Source organism: Lichenostomus cassidix, chromosome 4, assembly GCF_008360975.1.
Source record: "Lichenostomus cassidix isolate B80296 chromosome 4, HeHo_3.0, whole genome shotgun sequence".
NCBI lineage: Eukaryota > Metazoa > Chordata > Aves > Passeriformes > Meliphagidae > Lichenostomus > Lichenostomus cassidix.
The window spans coordinates 44,099,452-44,111,794 of record NC_139484.1 but is presented as its reverse complement, the minus strand read 5'-3'; the positions used below and the strand labels follow the sequence as shown (position 1 = coordinate 44,111,794).

General features: G+C 39.5%; 1 protein-coding gene across 4 annotated transcripts in view; it reads left to right on the top strand.

Annotated features, from left to right (window-relative positions):
• CRACD (capping protein inhibiting regulator of actin dynamics) overlaps positions 1-12,343 on the top strand; it is a 125,661-nt gene that overhangs the window by 17,998 nt on the left and 95,320 nt on the right. Inside the window, exon 1 of one of the 4 annotated variants that reach the window (XM_085058888.1) lies at positions 3,922-4,072. The exons of the other annotated variants lie outside the window; for them this stretch is intronic. The gene's annotated coding sequence lies outside the window, so the exon portion shown is untranslated. Of the gene's footprint in view, positions 1-3,921; positions 4,073-12,343 lie in introns of those variants that run through there. 4 annotated transcript variants of the gene reach the window in all.

Genomic DNA, 12,343 nt, shown 5'->3' with positions numbered 1-12,343 from the left:
ATTTATTTTTCACTTAAAGATTTCTTGATATTGAAAGATTGATTCAAGCATCTATGCTTTAGCTAGATTTCTGAAGATCTCTTTCTGCTCTGAAAAGGTTTGGAATGGTACCCAGGACTTCAGTGGATTAGTGATGCTGTCTAGTATAAAGTGTATGTTTTCCCAGGTACCATCTCTCCAGCATTGCTGGACTACTGAAACACTCTGTTTTACTTTAATGCCTGAGACAACCATTTAATGTATGTAATGAATAAGACAAAGCTATGAAAAGAAAATGGTGCAAGATGACAAATGAGTCACAGAAGCTGCCCTTTGCAGCTGAAGAGCCTTCAAAACTGTGGGGAGAACCAGCAGACTTTGTAACTTGCATCATAACCATTACTGGGTTTATATGACATTTTTTGTGCTTAAGTGATTTGCTCTGCCCATTACAGATTAAATGTGACAAACTACAAAATTTGGAGTGCATGTGTGACCCAGCTCTCAAAGGAAGGCTTGCTGTCAAGCAGCCCCAGTTTGCTGTGTGTGCTTTCCATCCACAGCAATCATTTCAAGTTGGCTCTTTGCAAATGGAGTTAACAAAATATAATGTCAGAAAACAGTTTTGTTGTTGAAAGCAGCTATTGTGCTGTGCTAGAAAACAGACTAAATCAAGCCATTCTGGGGCACGAGACTGCGCTGTATGACAAGCTGGAATCTAAATAAATGCATTCTGTCACCCCAAGGACAAAGTCACAATGCTGCTTAAATGGACTGCAGGCTTGAGTAGGATATCTGTACAGGCATCAAACATGTGCCATATAAAAATGATTTTTTTGTTTTTGGTGAGCAATTAGGGTGTTCAAACCTTGTGTTTCCTGAGCTTTTTAAAAGGTTATCAGCCTTACTCAACAATTTACCAACATCATCAGTTTTCTATCCAGATAAATGAGGGATGATTTTTGACAGTTTTTGCTAAAATGTTACATTTCAAGTGCAGAATAATAGTCTGCTTTCCCACAAAAGAACTTTTGAAAAAGGAAGCATGCTGTCTATTTTGCAGACAACATGGTGTCTCAGAATTCAGTAGAAAATGCATGTTTATGTGACAGACAATGGGGAATTGTCCTCATGTTAGAGTTTATCTTTGCATGTTGTTCACCATATATGAAACAGAAGTCATTTATCGTGAACCAGATATTTGTTTCTGGGCTTCTCGCAGGCTTGATTTCAGCATGGCAAATGTTTATGAAGACAGCTTTGCTTCTCTCAGGGAAAATCTTCCTAATAAGTCTTCTATGTATTTATAGGAGTAGGATAGAAATCTTCAGCAGGTTCAGAGAAGCAAAGGTTTAGTTAGGTTATTCTGAGCATTTCAGATTTTCTAGTGATTTTTAAACTCAGAAAGCAGAAGATATAAACCAAGTGTGTGGATAGTTGGTTAATTGGTTAATTCAGGAGCCAGTTCACCTATAGTTATTTAGAACATTAGTTCTAAACTTCAAAATTAAATATGAGGTTTTTCTTTCCTGCATACTATGATGTAAAAATCTAATTCTATCATTTACATTATATATGTCAAAAGGTTTGTGTTAACTGCTAAAGAGAAGTGGTGTGGAAGTAAAGAAGGAAATGTAGAGTCAATGGAGAACATGAAAGAGAGGAAGACTTTGTGTGTGAATTTTTAATACCACATACATTTCAGCTCAGTTTCTATATATGTCTTTTTGAAAATGTCACCTTAACATGACACTGCTTTCTTTTAAATATGTATTTTAATCCTAAGTCAGCTGTCATTAGTCAGCCGTTATGAAGTTGTTAGTTCTTTATACACTGAAACTCTTTAAATGATTATTTTAGCCATGAGTCTCCTGCAGCACTCTCACTCAAGAGCTGAATCTTGCAGCTGCAAGGGCTGTTCAGGAAAAAAGACCCTTTTGCTCTGGTGTTTGACCATGGGAAACAAGGAGGTTCATCTCCAGCTTTGGCTGGGGAAGAGATGCTGGACCAGCAAAACTTGGAGCTACCCTCCTCAACTGCTGAAACTTTTAAACATTCACCAAGGTGATGAACCTCCTGCTGCTGACTGGGTGGGGAACTTCCTCGGACTGCCACCATTGTACTCTGTGACCCTCAACAGCCTGTTGTCAAGGTCTGCATGGTAGCAGAAGCTGGAAAGGTTACTTCTGGTGCCAGGAGCATAGACAGCACAGACATGGGCAGGAGGAATGCTCTCTGTGTCTGAGACAGAGCTGGCATAGCTTGGTAATAGAGTAAGGTCATACTCTGCACAGAGTGCAGGATACTCCTTCTAATGAGAAGGTACCTGGCAATGTTTACTTTCTTTGTGGATTGGGAAAATCTGATATTTTTGTCATTGCTGTCTAGTCTGGACATCATGATTGAAAACACTGTGTCAAGGCTCCAGTGGTCTATCTACACTAGTGCTACAACTTCAGGGCATGGGAGGGTCAGCAACTGTGGATGGCTTTGGGGCAAAACAAGATAATAAAAGAATATATTGATCAGATTTATTGGAATTTTGTCTTCTAAATGTTTACGTTTTGTGGATTCTTATACCAGCCTGCTAATACATTTCCCCATTTATACTAAGAATTTCTTTAGGCAACATGTGTAAACAAGAAGTGTTCAGAGCACTGAAGCAGCTAATGTAACAAAAAGAGGTTGTAAAACACGTAAATCTTGATAAAAGAAAAAAGAAATCAATGGGTGTGTTTGGGGGGGTCCCTTTTGCTACAAATATAAACTGGCTTGTATAATAGAGTTCTCTTCAGATGAAGCACTATTCACATTATGAATAGCCTTTTCAAGCAAATATGGCTCTCTGGCATGAGCATCGAGAATTGCTATGGCTGTCAGCATCTGTTCTTTTATTCTCAGAACAATTTTTCCATCTAACAGTAGAAGCCAAAAGGATTTTTAACTAGGGTGTAGCATTACATTGTAATTTTCCTACTATAGTCAGTCTGGCAATAAAACTTTTTTCAATGAGAAAGTGAAAAAAGTAAGGTTGTTTGTATGAATCCAATGCAACAAACCTCTTCCTCCACAACACTGTTAGCAGAGAAAGCATTCATTTTGCAGAATGACATGCAGATTTTATGTAAATAAGGGGCAGTTCCTTCAGAACAGATGCTTAATACTTAATGAAACTATTTTCATTTATCACCAGGAAAAATGACATTTTATTCTAAATAATTGCCTGACTGTAATTGACTTTTAAAATGCAGAAGTCTATGAGCAACATTGAAAAGAAAAAGCCCTCTTTGTATGAGCTTTTTAAACAAGTGTGTACATCGTTTGTGCTTTGTTTCTAGCACAGCCTCTGCCAGCATCTGTGTGAGCTTCACTGAGGAAGCATCACTAGGGTCTTTGGAAGCTGATTCCGGCCAGCTCTGATCCTCTGTAAAGACCTGAGGTGTCTGGTTGTAACATCCCATGCAGGAGGCAGATTTTGCAGTTGAAACTAGCACAGCCCTGAGCAGGAAGGGTCCAGGATCTATTTTTACTACTTCAGTAGGAAGACCGACAGCGAGGAGAGGAAAAGTCTGCGGGGTGTATCCAGTACTACTGGCTGAGGTGTGAAGTGAAAACTGAGAAGCACTTTTCCTTCCTCCCCAGTGGTGGGAGGCTGGATCTGTTCCTTGTGTCCAGCCAGGGAGGCAGGTGAGATGCAAAGAGGCTGAGAAGACAGCAAGTCGATTTTCTCTATCCCAGGTAGCATTTGTGCCACTGCAAGGAATCTCTGCTGGTGCAGTGATTGTTGGCAGGAGCGTCCTGCCCTCCTTTTGGTCTGGTGTGGATTACACCTGCCTCCAGCTTTGTCTCCAAATCATAGATATTTCTGGTGTCTGTCGCCAAGGCATCCTAGCAACTGTGACAAAAATAAAGGTGGGTGAGTGCAAAGCTTTTGCTAGAAAGTGGAAGAATTCAGCGAGGTTATAAAGCCTTGTTCACTGTAACGCTGTCAGCTGAAATTCCTGAAGTTCCAGCAAGCCATGGGCACAAAACTGCCACTGCCCCAGCAGAGAGGAAGGATATTGAAATAAGCACCCACAACCTGATGAGAGAGGTAAATTTATACTGTTTTATTGACCAAACTGCATTTCCACAGCAGAATATTTTTTTGTATCAATGGCAGTTCAAAAAACCCTAACAGTTTAAATGTATCATTGATGTATTATTATTGCTATTATTTAAATGTTTATTAGCAGAACAAGTAGATTTGCAGCCTTTCATAGGAATTGCCTTGTGTGTTTTCCTTTAGCCCCAGTTTACTCAGTGCTGTATTAAATTGATACATAATGGCACTTTAGGCAGAAGGAGCATTTGATCTATCTGCCTCTAACTGCTGTTGCTATCCATATACTTTCTGTTTTGAAGAATGGTAATCCTTTGTATTACACAATCCTCTTTTAAAAAAAATAATCCTGGTGTTATATAAGTGATAAGTAATGTGTCCTTAATATATTATCGTGGGTGGGAATGTTTCATCATGAATACTTTTATCCGCATAACTATCAGTGAAAATGAGAGGGAATAGGATAAAATAAGACACACAATGTCATTAGGCAGCCAGTGGTTCAATCAGGCTATGAGAGTCCTTTTCCAGACCACAGGTTTCATATAATTTCAGATCTCCTTGATAAACATTGCTGCATATTGCTGTGCCTCCCTTTCCATATGCAGTGATATTTTCATCAGAGTTCACATCTCTGCTGCAGAAGAATTTTCAATAAAGTGCTCAGTAAGTTTAATTATTAAGAGGCAATGTCTGCACTTAGATTATGTCCATTTCCAAATCTGGAACTGTTCTTGAAACAACTTCTTGCTTCTTCTCATGCTTGCAGGATGCTAGGATGTACTAACTCTGGATAACACCATCTGTGCATATAGGAGATTTTTGAATGCATGATAGAACAACCTCAACAAATCCTTAAAGGAGTATTTGGGGTTTTTTTTCTTGTAAATCAAAGTGTGAGAATGATGTTTTTCCAGCATAGTAAGCCACTGAAAAATTATAAAAGCTTTAAAACCTGCTCAAAGAAAACAAACATGCAGCAAAAGTATTGTATCTTATTCTGTGCTAATCATTCTTCTTGACTCTCCTTTGCCTTTGATTATTGCACTCTGTTCCTGCATACACAAACAGTCCCAAGCAGGAAATCCTTTATTTAAACAAAAGCTGTATTTTATTTTTGTCTTTTGGATTAGAAAAAGAAGATTATTTTCTGTTCATTAGGGGAGCTCGTCTTTGCAAGAATTATGAAGCCATTATCATGTTACAGAATGTCATATCTGATCTTTTATCCAGACGTGAAATGTCTTTACTGGAGTGATGGTTCCACACCAAAACAATAAATATATAAAAGATGTCATGCTATGTGGTGGTATCAGGTTGTTAGTTTTAATTACCAACAGCTACTACAATAGCAGTCATCATTTCTGTCTGCACTGTGTAGGACACAGAACAGATCTGGAAGCTCATGGGTTAAGTGATTCAGAGGTGCTCTTAGACTGGATGCATGGGAATATGTTTATATTTTGAAGTGCTTCAGAGTTGCAGTGTTGTTTCCCTTTACTGAAAGCAGAAACTTGGAACAGTAATGATTATATGAACATCAGTTAACTGTCCATAAATCTGTTCAGCTTAAAGAAATTACTTTTTATTTGTAGAAAACTCAGAATATAAACAAAACACCCTATTGAACCATAATCAAGGGTCCTGATTTGAAAGTTGTTTGTATGCTCACAAACAGTTAACACTGCTTTTTCTTTCCCCCAAATGTCTGCCTTTGGTTAAAGAATGAGGACTGAAAAGGGAGATGCAGTTGGTGCAGCCAACCAAGTTGTGCAGTCAGGTTATCCAAATGTCTTCTCTAATCTAATTATGATAAGTTGTTGGGAGACTAATTGAAGATCCTAGAAGCTCATCTGCAAATCCCACTTGGTAACAGTCTTTGGATGGTATCATATTCCCACTTGCAGGATCCAAGTTATGCACTTCTCTGGAATGTCATGCCTAGAATGCCCTTCTTCCCATGTTCCTCTTGTATCCTTTCCCATCCTAGAGCAGCATGAAGCCCCACCTGCTGCTAGCTCTCACTGATAGTAGAGGGGGACAGGTCCAGCCTTCCCTCTCTCTCAGTAGGGAGAGCCAGACTGACACATCAGTTATAACCCACAAGGTTCTTCCCAAGTCTGCAGACACAGCTCTGGGGCACTGAGATCCTTACAGCCAGCCAGTTGTCATGGTGTGCTTTGGGGATTGGAGAGCTTCGGTGGATTTTATTTGGAGCTGGCAGTTCCAACACCTACTGACAGCCCATTCTTGGAAAAGTCTGAGCTCTGGTGATGATAAGATCTCATAGGTTTCAAGATTTCTGTAATATGTTGTCTCACAGTCTCTTTGTAGGTCAGGTGAACAGGCCCTGGTTTTAGAAATTTGTCTGTTTGTAATGCTTCATGGAAGGAAAAAGTCTTAAGATCTCAGTAACTTGAAAACACACAGGAAAAAGCGATACTTGCCTTAGTGATTTCCCTGACAAGGAAAGGGAAATCCTTTGTGGAACAGAATGATCTGGTGTGGTTGCACTTGCTTGGATGTCAGGGGCCAATAAACCCACTCTGGACTTTTCTTTAGATCTGACATTCCACACAGATGCTTCAATGAGTTTGTCTGGCTCTTTTTGAGTTCGCTTTGATCACATTTATTACTTTATCAATGCCTTCCCTCCCGTCTACTAGATTAGCCTTTATTTGTAATACATAGAATAGTTTATTTATTATAGCTTGAAAAGCTGTCACTTCTAGAAAGCATCCCATCCTTTTGTTGGAAGCAGCACAAGGTCTTTACTTGTTTTGCCATGAGAAAGTTGTGCCTGGTGGGAGGTTCTGTCACTGAGAGAACTGACAATATCCCACACCTTGGGATCATAATATCAGGCTTAATGTGACTGTCTTTTGCTGGTGAATATCTGTCATTATTAATATGTGAAGGCCTCCTCTTTCCTGGCAGCCATTCAGTTACTGGAATACAGGCCAAAGTGATGGATCCACTTTGCATTTGCCCTCAGCTCTGGATGAAGTGAGCTGCCAAATGTTTATCCTTGTTGATTTTGACCTGCAGCTGGACATTGCTAAGAGGCAGCCTACAAAATGTACCACAGATATCTGCAGGTGCCCTTTCCAAATCCCTGTATTTCCAGGGCACACTGTGCTGCTCTTGTTCACAGTTTCTCAGCTTGGTGCTCTGCCTCATGTTCTGGGACACTGTGTTAGGAGCAGCATGCTGAGAGTGTAGTTCCTCACAAAAAACTATGAGGATCATGCAAGCTTGTCCTATAAACTTAATCAGATTTTTCCATCCAAGTGCAAGAGGATATTCTGTGTTCAGGCACCTCCATTTCTCTTCCTATGGTGGGTTGACCCGGGCAGGACAATGGAAACTTGGTGCCCACCAGAGCAATTCTGTCACTCCCCTCTTCATATGGACAAGGGAGAGAAAATATAACAAAAGGGTTGTGGGTCAAGATAAGGGCAGGAAGAGATCACTCACCAATGACCATCATGGGCAAAACAGTCCCCAACTTTGTGAAAAATAATTTAATTTATTGCCAGTTAAATCTGAGTAGGATAGTGAGAAAATAAAAACTAAATGTTAAAACACCTCCCCCTCACCCCTCCATTCTTCTGAGACTTAATTTCTCTCTTCTCCTGAATTCTCTACCTCCTTCCCTCCAGAGGCACAGGGGCACACAGAAAGGGGGTTCAGGTCAGTTCATCACTTGTTAACTCTACCACTCCTTGATCTTCAGGAACAGGACTCTTCATACTCCTTATCTCAAATTCCTCATGTCCCACACTGCATGCCAAAAAGGATTGTGGTGGGTTGACCTTGGCTGGGTACCATGTGCCCACCAAGCTGCTCTATCAGTCCCCTCCTCAGCAGGACAAGGGAAAGGAGAAAGTAAGCTGAAAAAAAATCTCATGGGCAGTTTAATAAAGCTAAAGCCAGGTGTGGAAGCAAAGGAAAATGAGATTTATTCCTGACTTCCCATCAACAGGAGATGTTCAGCCACTTCCCAGGGAGCAGGGCTTCAGTAAGTGTAGTGATTGCTCAAAAAGACAAACTTTTTTGTGGATAACAAATGCCTCCAGCCCCTTTTACATCTGAGCAGATGTCATTTGGTATGGAATATCCCTTGGGTCAGTTTGGGTCAGCTGTGTACCACCATGGCTGGGGAGCCCAGGAGGGATCACACTGATGGTTTGGTATGGTATGTCATGCCAGCCATGTGCTGGGGAAGTCCTTGCTGGCGCTAGATAGGCATTGAGTTGACCAAAACACTGGGCAGAGAACAATCTCCTCTTGAGGAGAAGTACTGCTTTTGTTAATCTGGGTAGGAAGTGCTTGAACTTTTATCACATCTTCTTTTAAAAGTTGTTCCTTTTAATTGCATTGCTTTAGTTAAGTTGTAAGGCAGTCCTGGGAGTTAAGTAATTAAATTGCGTTTAGCTGCTCAGGCAAACTTTAGTAAGCTAAGTATTCTTTAACATACTATTTTTGATTGGGGGACTTTTAGAACTGAAAGGCTGGAGTCAAAAGCCTGGATTCTCTTCTTCTTGGGGAAGATTTCTTACTTTGGAGGATTGCATTCAAGACGTGTCGTATATTTGAGCATCTTACCAGGAGCGTGTTCCTCTCTATCTGCCATGCTGTCATTCTGTGAGGGTAAGAGAGACCATTAAGGATTTGCTTTGCAAAGTTCCAAAATGTATTCATTTTTAGGGTGTTCCTAAGACCCACTTTTAAAATAAAAGCCAGTGTAGGTTTTGAAGAGTACAGCAGGTAAATTTTAAGTGTCTGAAAAGGCACACCTGGACATGGAATTGATTTCTGTTCAGGCTCTGCATGAAGTGTATTAGGACATTAGCAGTTGATGTCAATGAGGTACCAGCTCTACTGTGCCAGGTAGACAGACAAAAGAAAAAAAAAAAAGAAAAAAAAAAAAAGTGGAGGTTTTCTGGTTTTTGGAAAGAAAAAGTCAGATGAAATGCAGGAAAAAAATGCCCAGTTCACACTCTCTGAGAGTGCAGCCATGCAGGTAATAGATTTGGCATTAGATACAGCTGGAAGGTGACAATGAAAGACTGGATGCAGCTCTCTATTACTTGCATAGAACTGATAAAGTCTTGATCTTGTATTCTCAGCAGCACTGATAAAATTTGTGAAAGCTTGGAATAGGCAAATTGTACCAACTCAAATAGCAGAAAAAGATATTTTTACCTGCAATTTGGAGTAAACATGAGAATGCATCTGTTTTCTAGCCAATAAATATGAAGTAATTACTGCATTAAAGATAGAAGGTTTATCTTTTTATGCTGCAGGTTCCTTCTCCAATTATATCTGCTTAACATAATTTAATAGACAAGTTAGTGTTTGCACATGAAAACATTTAAGATGTTGGAAGCATTTATTTAATACTTTTCCCTCCAGTAAAGGCTTTTCTAAGCTTTTAGGATCTCAATATGTTTTAATTTAAACCACTTGTGGAATCCTTCCCACATCTGTTTCTCAGGATATTTTTAGCACTTTTACAAACTATTAGAAATACACATGTATTTATACGAAGTTCTCCTGTTCTGCCTGGCAAGCAGAGGGGAAGACAGTGGTGCTCCCACTAGGTGGGGCAGCATCCTGTCACCTTTCTAAGAACTAGCACATTCATGTTTTCTTCTGTGAGAAAGGACAATTTTCCAAAAGGATGTGGGAACCTGTTGAGAGCCCACCTATCTGGAGCAGACTAGCTTAGGAGATACTGCCTCTTACAGCTCCCCTTGGATTGTTAGCCCAGCAGTTGACACAAGAGCCCCTTCTTGGGAAATATTGACTTGTTTTTGCCTTGAGGTTGATAGGATCAGTGCCTGCAGAGCTGGAAGCACAGGAGCACCCCTGTGATACAGCCCAGCTGACTGCCAGCACTCCATCAGCTGTCTGCCGGGACAGGAGCTTGTGAGATGAGCAGGGAGTCTAGGGCTGCCACCCAAAGAGAAGTTTAAGTGGGGTGGTAGTCCAGGCTCTGTGTGTTTGGGAATATTTAGCACTGAAATGCTTAAAAATATTTAGTCCAAAAATAGTTACAAGTGACCTTTGCTTCTGCTTGCACGTAGGATTTTTCTCATAATTCTGTAACTGCTTTAGGAACAGTAACTCTGCCTTTCACCAGGTCTGTTAGTGCCTGAATGGAAGGAGGTGTTATGTCTCTTTGCTGTTGTGTTACCATCATGTGCAGATGCTGTTGGTGCAGGGTGCTGTTCTGAACTTTCATTGCACCAAGTGCCCTGGTAGGAGTAATGAACCAGAAACATGGTTGTGGTTTTTGGGTACCCTCCAGTCCTAAAAGGTACAATGCAGTGGATACAGAGAACACTAGAATGTGCTGTAGAAAGATTCAGACCTATAGGGCATTTGTCAGTTTTCCTTTCTGTACATTTCTCCTTTTCTGGATGTTCCCTTTAGATATCTCCATTGACTGTCAAAAGATATATGTGAAGGAGTTTGTTGCCTTTTTTCTACAAGAAATGGGATGATTCAGTGAGGCAAAGGCTTATGTAGATTACAGGGTAATTGGTTCTGAAGGTGGTCTGAACCTTGCCTTATCATAATTCTTGCTCAGTTTCTCATCTTTAAGTTGAACTTTAATATTCCTTAGATGTCAGATGCTTATTCTTCTAAGAGTTTCTGTTTCAAAAAACACTGCTCATAATTCACTGTCAGCACTTCTGGGAATAAATATGGGATTTTTTTTAAAGCCAGTGACAATATTTTTTCTTTTGCCTTTTTAAGCTGAAATTAAATGTTTCACTTAACAGCTACTTATTAATGATTATTCTAGTTAATTATCTAATGTTTCTGAATGGTATATATCAGCCTATGAAGGGCAAGAGAATGATAAAAGCACTAAGTTATTTTTAAAAAATCCTTACTAGAAAAATAAATAATACAGATGATTCTTTATGTAGTGATGATTCTGCATGTGGTGTTAGAACAAGGGGGAATGGTTTTGGAGTGAGAGTAGGTTTAGATTGGATATGAGGGAGAAATTCTTTCTTTTGAGGGTAGTGAGGCACTGGAACAGGTTGGCCAAAGAAGTTGGGGATGCCTCATCCCTGTTTAACGCCAGGTTGGATGAGGCTTTGAGCAACTTGGTCTAATGGCAGGTGTCCCTACCCAGAGCAAGGAGGCTGGAAACTAGATGACTTTTAAGGTCCCACGCAACCCAAGCTGTTCTATGATTCGATGGTTTTGTTACACTGATGACTCACAACCATTACTTTTTTAAGAGTACAAAGTTATCGATGTTAACATAATTTTTCAATCAAACTAAACAGTATGTGACATCTCATGGCACAACAGCCCTGGTCACTTCCACTTCTATTTCTGGCTTTCGACTAGGTTTGCTTTGCTTCATCATGGTAGAAAAAATGATTGGAACCAAATTAACTTCAATCTTGCTTTGCCATTTTAATTTGTAAATAATAAGATTAAGAGGGGAAAATGGGTTTGAAGGTGGTAGCATTTCAAAATTGCTTAAATCCCTTCCCTTAATATTGCTCTTGTCTCTTTAGGGTGTAAACTTTTTTGGGTGGGAGGATAATGGGTTTTCAATAAACTATAAACTATTTCACAAATTACTTTTACAAATGTAATACAATCCCAAATTGTAAACATTTAACCTACTAATGATCTTCAGTTATGAAAAATTGTGGCAGTAGATGGAAGAAAACCTAGAAATTGAGATTTAAGTGGAAAACATGAGATGGATGGAATACTATGCAATAATGTAAAAAGAAAAAACAAACACTAATTTAAGTATGTCCTAATTTTCCTAGTACTGTGACATTTCAGGGTAGAGTTACCAGTATGAACTCTAGAGTTAACTGTATTAACATGACTGGACCATTACTAAAGGTCTCATTTTAAAATTCTGGGAGCATAATATTTTTTTCTGGGAATAATCATAACATGCCTGAGCAGTTCCTCCTCTCTCCCTCAAATTGCTTGTACGTGGTCTAAATAAAATTCAGGTTCCACTAAAGATACTTTTTTTAATTTCAAAGAGGGGGAGAGATATTCTTTGTATTTTCCTCTGACAGGCAATATTTAGATATCAAAGAGAGTGAAGCATTTGAACCTTTTTAAATTATTCAGGACTGACATATATTTTACATGAGAAGATATTCTTGTACGTCTTGATTAAGCATAGGAAACTGGTCTAATATAGTATACATTTATTTGTAGAACGCCAGATCCTCAGAAAGGGGTGTGGTGTATATATAT